Consider the following 20100-nt stretch of genomic DNA (forward strand, 5'->3'; position numbering starts at 1 on the left):
TTGAATCATTTTTAATACATAACCGCAAACAGAGGCTGTTTCGTGATGACTTTTCTTCTGGGTTCGCCAGTTTCTTAAAAAGAGAAACATCCTTCCAAGATCAGGTTCTGTTGTCTGATTATTCATTGGGATGAGAGTCTGTCTGACAGGACATTTGTCATGGACGTTGACCATGTACTGTCGCTCCATCACGCCCATGCGTCCGCAGACCGGGACTCAGGTGCAGGACATGTCGGAGACGACCCCGAGCCGACAGAGAAAGGTCAGAGGTTAGAACAGAAATGGTAAAGCAGTGGAAGTCTGCTGGTTTCTGCATGTTTCTGACATCGCCAGCAGATCCACGTTCTGATGGAGTGACTGAAGTAATGTTAAATGCAGTGGCTACCCTTCAGCGACAGGTCAACTGGGTAAAATACGGCATGCATTAGCATAAGGAGCATCCCGGATCTTCAATCGCTGCCCCTGGTGCTCAGCCACCAGGATGGGATGGCTAGGACATTACTGAAAAGGCTACATAACATAAATGTCAGCAGAGCATAAAAGGATCTGTCCTTTAGATTCAAGCTGCTCTGTAGGGATCGGGACTTTTTATGGCTCTTCCTCCGGTATCTCGTGCTATATCTCGGGTTTTGCGTCGATGTTTCATCCATCTAAAATGAAAGTGTGGCGAGACACAAATTGATTTTCCCAAAACAGAAAATATTCCATGATTTTTTTTTAAAAAGAGCATAGCTTCCTTTCACATTTATGCTTTTACTATTTGTCCCGATTACTAGATTATTAAGTGTTTGACCAAAACCTCAGAAAATGTGAGGAATTTAGCCGTAAGTGCCTTTTCACTGAGATTCCTCTCGATTTATTTTCCGAATTGTGAAACACCTGTAGGAGTCCGAATGTTGTGCTTGTTCCATCTTAAAGGCATCGCTGAAATGACAACATATAGGTCTAATAAGCAGCCTTTGCTCGCACCGTTCATGTGGATTTCTTGTAAAGGAAAACAAGCACATCCTTGGCCAAGACATCAACAGTCTGTTAACCACCTACCCTGCCGTGTAAAACGGTCTCTGCAGGCAAGGCGGTAGCAGGAATAGCAACACGGAGTTTGGCAAGAAATCCCAGTCTTATGAAACTGCTCTGCAGCCTCTGCCGTTAATTCTGCGTTTTGAGTGGGAATGATGGCTTGTGCGAAGTGAAACGTGTGAGGTGTACTCCAAATTTTATTTTTGAAAGTGCAAGAGATGTTAGCGATGAGTTCTGCTGAGTTTATCCGGCCTGATGTTACCTTGACATTCTCATATTTTCATCAAATATGAAAAAAAAAACTTAACCCTAACCCTAACCCTAACATTCAGAGTTGAATTCTTTTTGTATTCTTTGACTGAGCTACGTTTAGCTTCACAGCTAACTAAGCTAACCGCTGCTATACTTGTTAACAGTGAGCTAAAAAGATTTGCCAGACTTTGTATAATATCTGATTAGTGCTAACTCAATTAAGAACTGTCATTCACGCATGTCATGTTTCAGAAAGTAAAAGTAAAAATTCCTATCGTACATCTGCACTTTCACTGGCATTAACCCGATTACAGACACTATTTAAATATTGAGACCAGTCAGTTGTGCAGTTTTAACTTGAAGCGTGGCTGATAATTAATTGAGGTTAATTTGGGCCTCATTCCATAACTTCCTGGTCTTGGCTCGTCCTGCTGGGACATCGCCCCTTTGATCAGCACCCCAACGCTCCCCTGAGATTGGACGTCATGTGATCCCTGCGAAGCGGCTCCGGGAGCCATTTTTAGCTGGCTTTAACAAGCAGGGAGACAGGAACAGATGAGGCGCGGTATGAGGGGCATGACACGGGGACGCGGGAGTAATAAACTCGCACCTGATGTCCCTGCCGCGAAAACGTGTACCTTGTTAAGATCTGATCCGACAAGAGTTACCTATATCGGAACGCTGGTGCAGGTTGAGCTTTCCTTGAAAACACGTCGGCACCATGTTGCAGTGTGGACGTGCACACCGCTGTGATTTAGAGGCGCTTATTAAAAAGAATTGTACTGTCGGGGTGCTTTGCGTATGAGGAGTAAAAACACCAAAGTTTACTTCTGATTAACGTGCACGCACAGACTCGGTTCTTAAAATCCGCAGTGGGCAGTAATCTGGTCAAAGAAATCCAATTAAAAGCTCCCAGATCGCGAGGAAAGGCCGCGGCCTCGGTTAACAAGCTATTTCAAAGAGCTGCAGGCCGGTGGAGGACATCATGAGGTGCTTTGGAAGAACCTGGGTTTCCTTCAGTGAATCTCAGGAAAGGCAAGTTTGGATGGAAAAAACAGCCTGAGCAACATTGGCCTCTCTCACTGTTCAGGTAAAGATGGTCCGATATTAACGGGAGAATAATAAAGCTGATTGGGGGCGACCCCCAGAGTCCCAGCCGGTGATTAAGAACCATTTGGCGTTAAAGGACTGGAGCAGATTTTATAGGCTGTGTAGAATGAGCTGTTCACTTTTAAGGTTTCTGTTCAGTGGTGTGGCCTCTTCATATGCTGGTTGGATTTAAGGAGAATGAAGGCCAGGGAGGAACTTCACAGGTAAAACAGTCAGGTTTTTCACAAATGGAGGTAGATCAAAGCGCTAAATATGAGACTGAAGTCCCACTCTTCTGGGGAAAGGCTGGCGTTGCCTATGGAAGTCGAGACTTTGACTCACAGAACAGCTACAAATAACCTGTTGACCAAAAGAAATCAAAGACTCTTATAGGGTTTCTAACAAAGCTTTTTCTTTTTACATTTGGGGGTGGGGGGCACAAAAACATCCGAACCTGTGAGGAGGAAGCTGAGCAAAAGCAAGAAGCTGTGTGAAGGGAAATGATTAGTTTACTGTTTATTTGACTCGGTGCTCCTCGGTTTCAGTTATAAACTCTGAAGGCTCGCTGCTATTTTTGGAGAGGCCATAAATTGAAACAACTGGGTCTTGTTACCAAAGAAGGTAACGGCTAATCTGTAGGTATGTGTAAAAAACAGCCACATTGTCATGCAGCTGTCTTGTGTCAGGCAGCAAACAAGGCTGGAACATCACTGTAGCATGGTGCCTTTCAGGATTCCAGATGAGATACACAGAATAATCATAAATAAACTAGCCAGCAGCTAGGCTAGCAGTCTGGCTACATGGTAACAATAGCTTTAAGCCACTGTAATGCTGGTCATTCACCATAAACACCAACAACAAAAACAACAACACCATAAACTCCATCTCTTTTTCAATGAGTGCAAAGCCTCACTGTGCTGTATTTTTTGTCTTGTTTATTTGCACGGTCCTCTGGGAAGAGGGCCTTAAGGGAGCCGTGACTGCACCCACAGCAAGTACCGGGACCTGGTGGGGATGTGCAGGGACAGGGACGAGGCTGCAGGACATATGGACATTGGGTTACAGAGACTTGAGTCCTAGTGAATCTGTGAGCAGTTTCTTTAAAGTAGGGTTCAGACAGAGAGCTTTAGACCACCAAGTTTAGTTCACATTTAGATGAAAAGCTTGATAACTAGACACATTATGTGCTCATTGAGCTTTTAAGATCTCAGGTTTGTTCCATTTCAGATGGACTTGAGTGCGCCATGAAAACCAAAATAGGCACTGAAAACTCTTTATATTATTGATCATAATAAGTGTAAAGTGACTCAAATACTCCACTTTATATATTTGTCCTCTTAGCAGCATTTTTCTAAACTTTCCCAAGTAAAAACTGGCTGTCCATATTCTGCTTCCTCAGCATTTCAGTTAGAGACGTACTCACTTTGGATTTGGCTCTAATCTTAAATTCTCAAATTAATAAATTAATACATTGGGTGGTATTATTCCGTTACCCAGAAATGACCCAATAACAAACAATATGAAGACTGGACGTCTGCAACCGAACAAACCCATTTCTTGTTCTGGTTTCCTGCTTTTGTTCAACAGAACCGAGAAAACGAAGAACAAACTATTCTTCTAACGATGAATTGTGTGAATCTCTCCTCTTGTGGCTCCTCCTCCAGTGTAGACATGGTTCAACATTATTCAGCAGCCCAAATTTAACCTCACGAAGGGGAAGTTTGAGTGTGTTCTCCTGCCCAGCTGCCAACGCTAAAACGAATAACCAATTCACACAATGTCGCATGTTCCCTCAAAGAATTGAGCCCGGAGTGAAAGAGAGCAGATACTCTGGTTTCCATAGCAATCGTCAGCCCAGTCACATGGTTACCTAGGAACTAGTCCTGCGACGTAATCTATTTATTATGAACAGTTAGGAACATTTTATTGTTTATATTGAGAAAGATGGTTGCAAAGATCTGGGGGAAAATGTGTCATACACTAAAAAACACTGATCTGAAGTGTTTATGAGAAAACGCTGGGTCACCTGAGGGTCAAGTGGACCGGCTGCAGGTTCCATTTGTTGCAAATTAGTCAATACATGCGTCATGGGTAGAAAAGTCAGTTGTGTCTTTACCTGTGGTAAACACGAGCACATATTCTTCTACTCAGACCAAACATTCTGCTCAGTTTTAAGGATTAGTTTGACACTGAGATAAATGAAAATTTCTTATCTCAAGGTGGGGGCGTAAGTTGGTGTTCATGCTCATCAGCCTAATGAGAAGACTTGATTGCACCTCCGCCCCAGATCCTCTTCTAATCAGAGATAAGTGTAATTATAGTTCTACTAGGGTGTTAAAATCACGACTTTTTTAACTTCCCCCCTAAAATATCTTACTCATCTTTCAAAGAATGATGAGCTACACGTTCAAACATTAATATACTGTATATCAGTCTAATATTTCAAAGTAGCTCTTATATCTCAACGTTCAACACAACAGCGCCCTCTATTGTTAATAATTGGAATTTTGTGTAGAGGACGTGTAGTTGTTTTGTCTGCCATCGATGTGGTGGGAAAAACTAAAATAGGTTTGAAAAATAATAAGGATAATAATAAAAACAATAATTAATTAGAGAAAGGTTTATGGTTTAAATTGGAGAATTTCAATTCAACTCCACGTGCTGTTGACACAATAATCACCATGGACTGATCTCATCACATTTTCATTAATACCACATCAGTCTCCGTAGAGACCGTCAAAAATTGCCATAGCCAACTATATTTCAAGTCGTCCAGGCGGGGTATTGGGTAAAGTTCGCCTCGGATAAACTTCATAGACTTCCTGGGAACAAGATATACCTCCGTTATGGGTTTAAAGATGCAACAATTGCAGTTACCATTCAACAATAGAGACCGGTTAACCTCTGCATGCAGAGGCGCTGCCTTTTTCAACCAAACTTCTGAATTAATCACAAGATTAATATTAGTGGTAATTGAACTTGGAGTGCGAATTTCAAAAATGGTGAATGGTCAAACGCCAAAATCTGTAGATTATAAACAAACAAAAAGGTCATGGGGCGAAGCGGAAGTGACGCATATTCCTGTGCGTCTTTATTTAGGTCCGCCAACATTCAGCTCACAACCGTCTGACTTTATTTTATTAATGACATTCATAAGAGGGGAAACAGAAATGTTATAATTTGTAGCACGTACGTATATCAGGATACACATCAATGTTGGGAATCTTTGTCTACGGTATACATACAGTGTTATCACGCCGGGTTAGAGAACCTATGGCTTGCTCTAGTGCTAGCGAAAGAAACACGGTATTTATTAATATATTGTTGTCGTTTACAAAATATCAGTCTCCGTAGAGACCGTCAAAAATTGCCTTAGCCGACTATATTTCAAGTCGTCCAGGCGGGGTATTGGGTAAAGTTTTCAACTAGCAATAATCGCGCCTCGGATAATCCTCATAGGCTACGATACTGCCACTGCGCAAAGCTGTGGGACGGACGCTGGTGAAGGGAAGTCCCCGGAACCAACATACACTTCTGTTATGGTTTTACCAATTTCAATGACGAAACATTTCAGTAAATTAGACATAATAACTTGTTTATTGTTGGAAAAGCAAGCATAGACGCATGATTAAATGAACCGGATACATTACAAGTGTGAAATGTTACCGTTTCCAGAGTATAACACAAGCATCGATGATATATAAAGGGAACGATAGTTGTTTCAATCTACACCTAACAGGAAACTGATTTTTCCAGCGTAAAATTATTTAAATATCTTCAAATAATAACTATTACGTACCAGCGAGGGGAAATGACATAGCACGTCTCCTTTAAAGGCTCGTGGAAGAGAACGTACACGGTTCAAGACAGAAGTAATATATTTAAAAAGATGACGTCGTTGTCGCAAACAAAGTAATAATGTTTCTGAACTCTTAAGTTATAAATTTCCTTCCGATTTAAATTAGACATGGAAATCAGTCTCCGTAGAGACCGTCAAAAATTGCCATAGCCGACTATATTTCAAGTCGTCCAGGCGGGGTATTGGGTAAAGTTTTCAACTAGCAATAATCGCGCCTCGGATAAACCTCATAGGCTACGATACTGCCACTGCGCAAAGCTGACGATGGATGGGACGGCTGTCGTGAGCCTTTCCACTGCATGTGTGTCTAGATTATGGTTTCTGTTTGTAAATATGAGACAAATGAACCAAAAAGCAAAAAGGAATCAGCGTGCATATATATATACGCATCTGCAATAACAGGCAAGTTGCTATTCAACATTAATGCCACTTGGTTTTAAAAAAAAATGATATTCGCGCAAAGCATCATGGGATGCAACACATATTTTGCGACGCCTGTCTGCGAGCCTCACCTTTTCTTTTATTTATACATCCAAAGCATCTTGCGTTGCACACAAATGTTTATTACTCTATTTCGTATCATATAACTATAAAAATGCACATTATCGCAGTGAAAACTTTAAGTATAATCAAAGGTAGCCCTTAAGATCCAAAGTCGCGCGACAGATTAAAGTTTAATATACACCAAAGGACAGGAATTTCTTTCAAAAACAAAAATCCTCTTCGTGAAGAAACAAACATCACAGCTCCTCCTGAAAAAGAAATAATGCAATAATGAATAGAACAGAATAGGTGAAAAATTAATACTTTGGCTTTGTTCCATGAACAATGCTATGCTACAAAATCACCAGCAGGTGTCAGTAGAGATAAAAACAAGTTCTGTAAACGTTTAGGTACAGATGCATGACATCCTAACCTACTTTCAGATAAATTTCAAAAACATTACAGTAATAATCATATTAAAACATGCAATGAATGAATATTCATATACTGATCAGGAAGCGTTACCAAAGTTAGTGTTTACATTTTGAAGCACCTGAAAAGTTGCAGCCCTGGGCACCGGCCTTTTGCAATTGAAATTTTCTTATCAGTTTCCCCATGACTATTATTGATCAATCAATCAATTATTCAATCAAGAAATCAATCAATCAATCTTTATTTATATAGCATCTGTTACAATCAAAATTGTTTCTAGGTGCTTTACAGAATCCCAGGACCTGACCCCCAACAAGAAACAGTGGCAAGGAAAAACTCCCCTTTAACAGGAATTCCTGTTAATTGCTTTTTAAGAAGCCTTGAGCAGGAACTGGCTCATGTAGGGAAACCATCCTGCCGGCTGGGTAGAGAGAGAGGAGAAGGGGGAGAACAGGTAGAAGAGAGAATAGGCAGAGATCATAGAAATATACTGTATTAATAGTACAAGCTGCTGCTATAAGAGTCGAGACGACCCTCTGAAAGCTAATAAAGTTAAACTATAAACTTGTGCAAACCCAACAACCTGCAAATGACACCTGATTAACCATAATGCGAGACTTAGATGATAATGTTGATCTCAAGTTTAGCAAAGGCTTTGAAAATGTGGAAAAACTCCCAAACCTGAAATTGACAATGTGATGTAGTCAGAGGACCAAATGTTTCCAAGTTTATTTTCTTTTCTTAAATAATTTTCCTATGCGTGATGTCATGCTGGCTCAATAAAATGTGGCTCAATAAATCATGCTAGTTGAACTAATTCATTAATTTAATGAAGAACAAACTCAAATATCGGACTGACCGACCATGTCTCAGCCACAGCAAGCTCTCCACAAAGCTACTGTATTTTTTGGTAGACCTGGAAATGAACAGTCTAATATCTCTAAGATTACAAGCTGTAAGTCACTAATATAGAGGTTCCAAAAGTTCGGATCCCTGGTCTAATGGCTCATAACCCTTGAGTATTTGTGTGCATTTTGCAGGCCCTGCTTTGGAGGCTCCTGTAATTTCACTGTCTGGGTATGGTGATACACCTTTTCACTTGTGAGGCTCCTGTGTGATAATGCAGGTGCTTGCAGGTGCTCAGGAGATAAGCGTTGGTGCGCCAGATGTTAAAGCTGCCCGGGATGACACATTAGGCAGGGATTTTCTCCTGCCAGAATGTCAGGCCAGTGAGGTTCATGGAGGTATAGACTTGGATCACCGTCAGGCACAGGTAAGTACGCAGATAAGGGGATTACACCATGTTTGCACCAAGTAATCTAAAATGAATCCTGTCAGCCTGTGTTTCATACCCACCTGGAAAGCCCAAATTTCTCTTCTCTCAGCCCTTGTAACACATTTCCCAAGCCAAGCTCAATTTTCACGATGATCCTTTAAACTCAGCTTAAGAAGCATTTTAGGTCACACTGACTTATGGTCATTTAAAAAAAAAAAAAAGCGACAGCAATAATCTCTTCCAATTCTCCGAAGGCACCTGATTGCTGCCTTGCATGAATGTTTTCCTCTGCCCAGTGATGGATGGGGTTCTGTCCTCGCCTGGGTGTAAACGAGGTCTGTTTTGGTGCTTCCTTGCTGCAGAGCTTGACCTGTTGAACAAATATGGATCTTTGAGGCGGGTCTAAATCTCCTCGGGCCTCCCTGCTGGCAGGCTGGCAGATGAAAATAGAGTGTAACAGATGGCTTAGCTGTTTCTGCCATTCAGCGCAGGCTGCCAGGCAGCCCACATAATACCGTGCCATCCAAATGGGGCTCAGTGGGCAGCCCGTAGTCTTCAGCATGCTGAGCAGTATTTCCCTCCAAACCATCAATCACTGGGCTCTATAAAGAACCAGAGACAGAGGGGAAAAAATCAATATCATATATTCAGGTCACAATCTAACCTATATTACACCGTCTGAAGATGCTGCTGCTAACAGGCTGTTTGGTAGACTGTTGCCAACCAGGCTGATCCAGCTTAGACCTCAAAGCGCTGCTTTCCCCCGATAATCAGACATCTGCAGCACTTGTAGAGGACGTAAAATCTATTTGAAGTGCTGATGTCACTGTCTCAGCTGGGGATGGATGCGCCCGGCGCCTGCGTGCTCCGCCTGCGTCTCCATTTACCTGCACTCTGATGCGCACAGGCCTCTTTGTTATCTGGACTGCATCACATCAGGGTTGTTATGAGGACATTTATTGATGCCAAGAGAGCCTCTGTTTCTTCTCAGAGCTGAGCCACCTGGACAACGCGGGACGAGGTGGGCAAACTGTGATTAGATTGTGTTATGAGCAGAGGGGGGGAACAATAACATTTTTCTTGTGACAAAGTGACAGCTCAGCCAGCGCCAGGGTACATCTGATAAGGAAAGACAAATGTTGCTTATGAATCCTCTCTTTGCTCCAAGGTCAGAGACATCCCAGTGTTTCTGTTTCACTCCCCACATACATGGATCGGACTGATGACGTATGTTTGCTATTATTTCAGATAGAAGCTACATTCACCCAGCAAACTTTGAATTCCAATATGGTAGCTTTCTGTCACACATGAAGTCGGATACACATGCTTCCAGGCTGTTCTCACCAGCCTACACACTGATGCCACTCTGCTATTTCCAGCCTGAGTCAGGATGACACCATAAGTCAGTGTGCAGATTTCACTCCAAACCTGGTATTTCTGGCTCACGCGTGGACCCCGCGTACTCAGCAGCTACTAGAAAGTTATCTTCGCCTGGATCAGATGACCTCCACTGTCCCACTGGGTCTTTCTTCACACCTTTATCCTCATCCACCAGCATGGCAGCTGTGTGTGTGTGTGGGTGAGTGTTTGTGTGTGTGTGTGTGTGTGTGTGTGTGTGTGTGTGTGTGTGTGTGTGTGTGTGTGTGTGTGTGTGTGTGTGTGTGTGTGTGTGTGTGTGAGAGAGAGAGTGAGAGAGAAAGAGAAAGATAACTCCTCCATCTGTTTTTTCTGTGTCCCGGTACAAAAAATCTGGAAACTTTCATACTACAAAATTTGTACATTACATTAGTACAGTACATTAATGCTCATGACTGTGTAGATCTAAATAATATGAGTCAAAATGTTAAAAAAAAAAACTGAAAAAATTGTTACTGTAAGAATGCTGAATAGACAGATATTTACGCCATGTGATGCACTAAAAAGTGCATGTGCCACCGATAGGGGGCAGTCTGTCCCCGTTGCAAACGGTCTCCACGCCGTGAACCTTGGCTCTGACACGACCACTACATCACTGTGGACGCCTGAGATGCTGTGTCATAAATAGGGAAGCGCCGTGTATTGATAGTCAAACATTTCATGGCCCGGACCAGCTAAGGGGTTACTGCCTGACAAATGGAGCAGTTTGACACCGGGATGATAACGGATCATCACTATTCAGGCAACATAAAAATCGAGCTCCGGAAATGTTCAGACGCATTCGTCAAAATGTCATCACAAGGAGCTACCAAGCAGACCAAAAAGAAACTATATTCGACTTTAGGACATTTAGATTGCTTTGACTTGGCTGGGTTTTTTCCCCCCTGGCCTCCAGCTTCCTCAGGCCAAGAATGTTCCAGGTATCAGCAGGTGCACATTATTCTTTAGACAAAGAGGTTCGGACATATTGAACTCAGACCCAAAACAAGTGAGCTCTACGCCCCCCTCCTCCAGCTCTATCTGTGATAGGGAACTGTTTGTCTCATCCGCTCTACCTCTGGGTGTCTGTTTGCCTGACACTTGTCCAGCTTGGCCTAGTTTCTCCTTGATCTCATCAGTCAGCGTGGAGACCTGTGAAGGCCATCTCCCCATCTCGCTGTGTGAGTCCCTGCCAGCTCGGTGCCTGTGTCAGCAGTTCGGGGACTGACTCACCGCCAGGCTTTATCCACTCTTTGCTCTAGGACCCACCAGGCAAAGGCAGCATGTCTCCCCAAACAGACGCCCTCATTTGCATGGCCATAAATCACTCTCAACACTGATGCCCGGGCAGACAACAAGGCACGTGCAGTTACAACAACTCACTGTGCAAATTTGCAGAGATATTAAGCTCTGACTGTTCTATCCAGTCACACTTCAGCAGTGCCTGCATGCATACAGCCTGTATTTGACATCAAAATGTCCCCTCTGCTGCACAAATGTGTCAGAACTCTGACGTTTTTACTATCAAAGACTGAAACGGGTCTGATTGAAGGCACTCACAGAGCAACCATTGATTGCTGTGCTCTTTGGAAATGAGTTTGCTTTAAAATTAGCCTGTTTGTTCTCAACGATTCAGCAGCTAATGTTGGGGGAGGGCACATCAATAATTTCGAGACTCTTGTAGGGAAGACAGGCAAATGGAGCAGAGTGAAATAAATGAAGGGGTCTGCTCTTGAAAATGTTTAAGAATGATAAGATATTCACAGGATTTTTCTTTGCCGTGATCTATTGGCTAATGCATGAAAAACTCATCTAATTGAGCATTTTCCTTAGTTTGGTGTCAGATAATTGCACCATTTAGTTTCCGCATATACACTGGGTCAAAATAATGTCAATATTTTGGTATGCGATTAATTATGGGGATAGTTCAATGAATATTTTGGATGAAGACAGCCGCTTCCAACCCTTCAGCTGTCACCCTGATTCAAAGAATGTGACTGGAAATTTGTTGCTGATGCTCAAAGGGTCAGAAAAAAAATGACATTTGGAAAAACTCTAAAGCTGCTGGCTTCCCTCTGGAGAACTGACAGATGCCCCTGTCAACAGCCACCGAGAGGCGAGTCCTTCCCACAGCAGAATTTTGACAAAAGCTGTCCACAGTGATGCTTATTGATTATGCTGAGCAAAGACGGGGCTGTTTCTGAGTATGCTCCTCCACAAAAGGCCATTTTAGATTTGTTGGCCTCGGTAAAATGACTTGTAACTGGACACTGAAAAGACATTTTCAGTCACACTGTTAATGAGGAGTTCTGGGTTCCTGCATGCAGACTGTCACAGTTGGCTTGCTGGTAGCAAAAGGAGAGAAAACAAACAGAAAATGTGACATTGGTAATGATTTAAGGGGGGAACAACATTACTTAAGCCCTTTCCCCTGCAGAATATTTCACTTTATTGAGTTCACAGAGATGAGACCGCACAGTTTTAGTTTTAATTAGCTTCTGCATTTAACTGTATAATCACTCCTACTCCATGCTGATGACTTTAAAGCCTAAGATAACTGCAGTTTATTTTGAGTGGTTACTGATGTATGATTTGACTATTCTTTTTTTTCCTGATAGATATATCTATTTTCACATTTTGACAATGGAAATCTAGGGATGATGTTTTATACTTAAGATACTTTGGGTAACCTATTTTGGAGGTTTTGCAACAGGTTTTGGAGGCTTGAGATCTGCAATTTACGCAAATGCTGGAGCACAGAGTGAACTCCAGTTATAGACTGGTGTTGTGGACATTTAGGACCCCTCCAAGGGGGGTGAGTGAGGTTCCGTTTCGAACAAGCACTTTCCCAAAATTTCGCGCTGGCGAACACGCGCCAGAACTTGTTCCGTTCTTGGTATTTACTGTCCGCGCGACATCTCCTGCGCGTGCACACTCACACACTGTGGTTAGAGCCGGCGGTGAATGAAGTGGGAGGGGGATAATTCCTCCCCCTTTCCCTCTCTCTCTCCCTCTCTCTCTTTCCTCGCGCTCCCTCCCTGTCCTCGCGCAGTGCAACATCCCGCCTTTCAAGTGACAGCCGAGGCGAGCGCGTGAACGGCTCCCACAGGTGTGTTGTACAGTCCCTCTCTCTGTCTCGCTCTCTGTGACACACACCTGGAAATTACCACGTGACTCGGCACCTGGGCGTGGAGAAAAGTCCCAGATATTGAAACCAGAGATCCTTTTGTTGAGGAGTTGTCTGAGGCGCTTTTGCAACGGGAGCCGGCAGCCAACACATTTCCTCCGGAGTAGTGCCTTTCTGAAGACCCTTTACCGGATGTCTGCACAGTTAAAATGTGAACTTGGCCGCGGACTCCATCAAATTTTCGGCGTCTTTGCACTGGGGAAGCGTTGAATTTCTGGACTGTTCGCGTTCGTGCAACTACTACGCGTCGCTTCCTCCATCAAGGTGAGTGACAGGGAAGCTGGTGGTGTTTGCCTTACTGTGCAAACACGATATCAGTACACAATTGGTAAACACGAAAGGCAAGTTTTACCGTCCAGAGGCGATATTATGGAGTGCGGAAACCGAATACGGCGTCTAGCGATGCTTTCACTCTTAATAAATGGTAATGTTTTTGTCCAATAAACACACCTGCCTTTTTACACAATAATTTTCATTAATGGAATGTTTCCGCGAGGTTGTGGATTCTCTCTTTACTATTGGCTTTTTGGAACCGGATGGTGTTTACTGGAAAACTTGTGCACGCGTTTTTACACAAAGTTGGTCTGTTGTTATGAAACAGATCCGATGTCTTTAGTAAACTGACGGCATTTCGTCCTCGGCCGATCATCTGCCCGCTCAAGTTGCGGCTTGTTTCCAAACACGGGCAATTTAAGTGAGAAATGGGAAGGGGGTAGGGGGTGTTTGCGCTCCACACCTCTGGAGCTGCACATCCTCCACCGTGGAGGCGTCAGAAGTCGCAGCGAGCACTCCCTCTTGTTTGTGTTGTCAGTTTCCCATTTTCGCCCCTGTCTCATCTCTTGACGACACAGAAGAACCATTCATGTCCCTGTTGAATCACCCTTGCGGATCTGTCGGGCTGCACCCCCCCCCAGCTCCTTCAGATAGACTACTGTACTTCTTTGTCAAGTTTCTAAACTGTCGGTTCATTCCAGACTCCTGCCACCCTCCTCTGTGAAGAGACCTCACTGTACACGTCCCTTAGTCTCCTGGGGAGTATTCCTATTAGATAACATTAAATAAACATCCTCGTGGTGGGAATGGATTGGCACAGACGGGGGCAACTTGAGGCAGGAAAGGTAGCCGGAGGGGGGTTCCATCATGGCTCCGGTCTCCTGCCTGAGCGAAGGTGGTTTTTCTAACAAATGCACTCTGCTCACACTGACACACAAGTAATCATAAATGAAGCTGCCTCATTGTATCCCCCACCACCCTTACTTGCCCCCCGTCCCACAGTGCTTCATTCAGGGTTTATCTCTTCACTCTGAATAAATAGAGACGCCTTATCTGTGCAGAGGAGAGTGGTGATAAAGGTTTTCTCCTACTACCCACGGGTGAAAAAGACAAGCCCGCCACACTTCTTCATCATAGATGTGCTTTTCAGAGGAGGCTGGAACACATTGCCCATTCAGGTCATGCTGTTGTTCTGAGGTTCCTGCACTACAGCGCCTGGAGTCAGACACCAGCCGATGCCCTGTAATGAAGTGAGAGACAAAGCGGCGTTTCCACGAGTTTCCTTTTCATTAATAAAACTCAGTATGATCTATTTTTTTCGAGTATGGTGGATGTGGTGAACCGTCCTCTGGAGGTAGTGGGCGCTCTGCTGCTATGCCCCCTGCACGCTCTGGGTGAGCCAAAGTTCATTCCGTCCCCCCACCCCACCCCCAGCTTTATGCAGTCCGGCAGTTTAGACCGTGTCATCACTTGGAAACGACCACGGACGTATTTTCGAGGTCACCGTAATTTAAACTTATCCCCATCCTCTTTCCTGGATTACTAACTTTTGTCATTTTCATTTTTAAAAGTAATCCCACTGTACAGAGTGCAATCATGTGCCTCCTGTATGTAACCCACAAATACAAATCCAGAATTTAAAAACAACTGACTCATTCTTAGTGCAGGTACACCATATGTTCATTGTGGCTGACTCAACCTACAAATTTAGTTCATCTCCTTTAATTCCTGCCAGGATATAAATCACCATATTACAAGAACTACCTTGAATTTAAAAACAGATGGTTGGGCACGTGTAAGTCTCTGTGGACATTATTCAACACGTTGGCCGTAAAACAGGTGTGGCGTACCTAAGAAAGTCCCATATGCATCACCTCGTCCCCTGGGCTTATCTTAAATGCAAATAGACTTCAGCAGGAGGTGGGCACAGGCGCAAAGGGTGTGTCAACTCGGCGTCAGGCTGCTGACAAATCTGGGGAGTGGCGATTGAGGAAAGCCTTGTATTTTCATGTCTGGGGATTATCCGATGATGAAGGGACATCATGCTAAGGTGGATTCCTGATCCTACCTCCACTGGGTATTAGTCACCACCCTTGCCCTTGACTTCCTGGCCTTGTCCTAAATGATTCCCTCAAGCTTCTCCCCTTTTTTGTGCCCCTCCTTCCTGTTCCCTTGGGGTGTCATTTGTGCTTCACACACCATTTCCTCACCAGCGCTGCCACTCAACACTTCTCCCCCATCTCGGTGCTTAACATCAGAGCCCACGATAAAGTGTGACAAACATACATGTGTGATCATGCTTGATTCTCATATGACTCCTCCAGTGCCTCACATCCTGGATGGCCTGTCTGTGCACATGACGGCTGAGGAGAATGTCTGTCTTTTTTCAGGGTCCACCGAATACGGCCTTGGAACAGGCATGGAAGACAGCCAAGTATAGGAAAACCGTAGTGGTGTGAGAAAAATATTAACAAAAAGTGTAATGAATAGAAATTCTTATTCAATAGTTTTTGATATATATGTAAATCCCTTCATCCATTTATTAACCTTTATTAAACATCACATTTAAGGTTAAAATAAATATTTCTTCCCAAGACTTGGCCATAGTGACAATTTGGGCAGGTAGTAAAATGGATTTTTCCACCACTACGTCCACAAGAATTTACTGTACAGCATTTTTTTTAAAATAGAGAAATATTAAGGAAACGCACTGAAAGTTTAATGTTTATACCCCACAAGTGATATGAGTCTATTCCTACTCAAGGTTTCTCCCTGTTAAATGGGAGTGTTTCATTTCCGCTGTTGCTTGTTCGTTGGTTAGGCTGAGGGTTTCTGCAAAGCGCCTAGAGACAAACTTGATTGAAACAGAACCAATATAAATAAAAATCTGTTGCCATGTTGTAGCAGGAGGTATACAACATGGCAGAGAATTATTCTTGCGGCCTGGGAGGGGGTCCATGCCATAATTCATACAAACATCTTTGTGAATAAACATTGATTAATATCATACAGCTGTGAAAAGTACATGTGCATGTATTATGTTTGATTTCCCTTAATAGATTATTAATGTCTCATTATTTTTTAATTACCACACAACATATTTAAAATGTGAAACTAAGATGCAGGGTGCCTAATACTTCTAGCCATGACCTTTACTACTGCACAGTTTTTAGTGGGTCCATTTAAAGGATCCAAGTTGGGCGCCTCTTCCTCTGATACTTTGGTCAGAGTGTACTTCACTTGTAAAACCTGTCACTATCAGCCCACACTGTCTTTCATGCAAACCCGTGGCCAACCACACGGTGCACTCAGCCCAACACAGCCTCCTTTCTTCTAAATGCCGCCGCTAATTCATGCTGGGATTTCCCACTGCTGCCCACACCGCTTTTCTTCCCGCTGCTCCTCTGCCTGTTAGCATTCTGACTTCTACTTCTGGTGTATCAATGATCACAGGTACATTATAAATATTGTAAACACACTCCCACCCCTGAAAGAGATGAAATGATTCATAGGGTTAGAGAGATACTTTTGGCGCTGGATTAAAAATAATACATCCTTGAATATTGAGAGTTTAAGTGAGGGAGGAGGGAACCTGAAAGAATAGCCTCCTCCCCCCCAAAAAAATCTAAATAACTACACTGCTGCGGATCTCTAAATAAATGTCAGTAAGAAAATAGTCTCTATGGTGTCCCCCCACTTACCTACTTCCCAATGGCAGCAGAACTGAAAGAATGAGAGGAGGTATTACGGAGGTTTTTGGTGCTACCTGCCGTGCGGATGCTTGCCAGCCAGCACGTCCACCCTGTCCGCTGGCAAAAGTTCACATGCAGCCAGGCATTTTTTCTTGAGCCCACTGTGACAGTGATCTGAGGAGCGATCAGCTGTGATGAGAGTGGAGGGTCACCTTGATTCCTGTCCTGGGGACTCTTAATCAGAGTCTTTCTACGGGAAGGGTGGGGGGGTGGGGGGGTAATATTGGAGAAGTAAGCTTTTGCTTTGTAATCAGAGTTTGGCTCGAATCTCTTTTGAAAGGAGAAGTTGGCCTTTTTCAGTCACTGTAACGTGACAAGATATTTGGTCGTATTCTGTTATTTTCAAAAGGAAATTCCGAAATTGACTCAGCGCAGACAGGTCAACGTGTAATTTCTCCGCAAATTGAAAGCGCTTGTGCTGTATTTGGAACCGCGCTGCAGTTTTTTAAACATTTTTCATCGGGGGAGTGGATTTGAATTGAACATAGATGTAAAGCACTCGAGGAATAAACTGTGAAGAGCCGTTTATTCCACCTGTAATGCACAATTTTGACTTGCTTTTTGTTGAGTGCCCCTAAAGCCCAACCTAGCTGCCAGAGTGCAATCAATTTTATCAATTTTTGTCCCTCATCCATGCAGGATATTTCACAGCAAATCCCCCAAACAGTCCAGTTTATTCCCACTGTGATCGTTTTTAATTATCGCCTCTCTTTTACTGCTACATTGTCAAGCTGGTTTATGTTCATATGATAGTTATCATCAAGTATTGGCACGCCTTTATTTATTTTTTTGCACACACACCGGGCGATTAATCGTGGAACACTAAATACGCTTCCTGGCCAGCACCAGTGGGTGACAGACGCGTGAAGGGTCGGCGCACCGGTAGCAGCTGGAGATGAAGGTCACACCGACCTGAGAGAAAGCAGCAAATTAAAGATGACCCAAGAAAAGGAATGATCTTTGCAAGCAGTAATAATTGAGAAGGCACAAAAATATCTGAATTCAATTTATTTGCGTTTATAGGACGTGATACGACGTCCTCTGGCAGATTGTGCTTTAAAATAGCACTAGCGAGATCTTGGGGAAACATATGCTGCCCTTATTAACTCTGGCATCTGCTGAAATCTGCTGGCAGCTGGAAGTGGACATGTGGATGGCAGTGCTACTGGAGGTTGGGTGTCTGTCTCCCCGTTATCTGTTTCAATCATTATAAGAAGGCAAACGGGTTTCTGCAACAGAAAATGAGATCTGTCTCGCAACCTGTGGTTATCAGCAAAGATCCTTGGAATTCTGGATCCTATTGCAAATCCTCATCTTGGGTCATTGTGTTATTTTTGCTTGTATGACTGTGTGCGGGATTATAATTGTCAGCCCTGGTGTTGGAGATCTCATTTTTGATACCCTCCACAAATAAAGCATTGGGATTTGTCAGGTTCATGGCGTCTGAAGATGCCACACACTATAAATAATTTATATTAGAATTGTAATGTTATGAGTTGTGAGGTTTAGGGCCTTATGATTTAATACGCCATAACACAATTCAACAACCAAGCAATTTTTCACAGCACATTAACTTGCTCGTGTCATCTCCCTCACTTTCATGCAGAGACTAGAAATTACATCATACTCGCAACTTGAAAAGAAAATGCCCGTTTTTTCCAATTTTGTGTTTTTCTGATTTTCATTGCCTTGCTACTTGACCCTGTTTAATATATTAAAAATATATTTTATTTCCTGTTTGTAACAGTTGTATAAGAATGTCTTCTATGCCCTTTCTGCTTGAAAGGTTAAGGCTTCTATTTATTAACTGTTTGAAGGGGCTAGTGCAGCACATTATGCCCTTAGTTTTTTTAGCTGTATGTGTCCTGTTTGCTTCTTGCTTTAGATTTGTTACCTTAAGAAAATGTGTTTCTCTTCCAATAGCCACATCAGTAAGACTTTCCTAATTTCCTACAATAAAAACAGGATATATTTCAAATAAAAGCCCTTGTCCCTGTTGCTACTCACTCAATAATGTAAAAATTGTAATTAATATCTAGCTGGGATGATGTCTATATAAGTGGGGACACCTGCCTTTATTGCAGTCTAGACTGAAATAGTATGAAAATGAAATCACCTTTTTAAAAATCAGTTTTGGTCCCTTGTCTCTGTTAAATGAGGTGTGTATGTTGGCCTTTCACTAGCCTGTGATCCAAGAGAGACCTATTAAAATCTGTTCATACAGCAGTTGTTAAAGTAACCAGGAATCTAGTTAAATGCCACCGGTTCTGTTGCTTCTCATCTCATCTGGGAGAGTGTTTTACTGGGGGTGCAGTCAGTGCAGCTGTAATAACACTGCCAAAGATATGGCCTTTACCTGAGAGATGGACATTTTAGGGTGGCTACTGGTCACCTAAACATGGCGGATCAGAGGTGGGACTAATGTTGATAAAGCCAGGGGGAGAGAATTCCAGAATGGCCCGATTGGCCTGGAATTAACGTTAGCATTGTGGTGAACATCAGCCTCTGCTCTAAATTTGAGAAACGTTAAATACGCCTGATTAGCCAACCACGTTCCCTGCGCGGGACTGTGAAGTAGCCACTTGTGATTATTAACGTGCACATTTTCTGGTTCCCTTTTTTTACCTCACATGGTCTGTCTGCCATAATTTATTCTCCGATTTTTTTTCCCCAGTGCAGGATTTTTGTCTTTTTTACTTAGCGTGCCTGCAGTCTATGCAGATATTAATCCTGGTGTCTTGAACGGGCCTGGGGCTCAGAGTTGTCTTCAAAAATGCAGATCTGTGAAGGTGTCATAATAGCTCTATGTCTTGGGTGTCTACCTTGCCCCCCAGCCTTACTTTCTCCTTTTCATGCATCTGTGATGACAAGCATTATTCGTGTCTGACTCACACCTAGCTTTGGGATTCTTTTTTAGCTAAAGGTGATGGTGTTCCTTCTATCCATCTACATCGTGTCTGCATTCCCTCTGCTTAACTGTTATTGTTGCAACAGACATGATCATGTGTCAAGCATATGACTTTTGCCTTATGTGTGGCTTAGTTTTATTTTTATTTTTTGCTGTGTAACACTGTTTTCCAGT

At 43.1% G+C, this 20100-nt stretch overlaps 1 protein-coding gene and 2 non-coding genes across 6 annotated transcripts in view; 1 reads left to right on the forward strand and 2 right to left on the reverse strand.

The window, feature by feature from the left end:
- Positions 1–5706: 5706 nt before the first annotated feature.
- Positions 5707–5847, reverse strand: LOC115251152 (U4 spliceosomal RNA). The gene has a single exon (XR_003889707.1). It is a non-coding gene; the product is annotated as a U4 spliceosomal RNA (small nuclear RNA).
- Positions 5848–6339: 492 nt separating this feature from the next.
- LOC115251153 (U4 spliceosomal RNA) lies at positions 6340–6480 on the reverse strand. The gene has a single exon (XR_003889708.1). It is a non-coding gene; the product is annotated as a U4 spliceosomal RNA (small nuclear RNA).
- Positions 6481–12860: 6380 nt separating this feature from the next.
- Positions 12861–20100, forward strand: part of plxnb2b (plexin b2b) — a 92781-nt gene continuing 85541 nt past the window's right edge. For all 4 annotated transcript variants that reach the window (XM_029841383.1, XM_029841384.1, XM_029841385.1 and 1 more), the window contains exon 1: positions 12861–13257. The gene's annotated coding sequence lies outside the window, so the exon portion shown is untranslated. The remainder of the gene's footprint in view (positions 13258–20100) is intronic.

Source organism: Takifugu rubripes, chromosome 9, assembly GCF_901000725.2.
Source record: "Takifugu rubripes chromosome 9, fTakRub1.2, whole genome shotgun sequence".
Classification (NCBI taxonomy): Eukaryota; Metazoa; Chordata; class Actinopteri; order Tetraodontiformes; family Tetraodontidae; genus Takifugu; species Takifugu rubripes.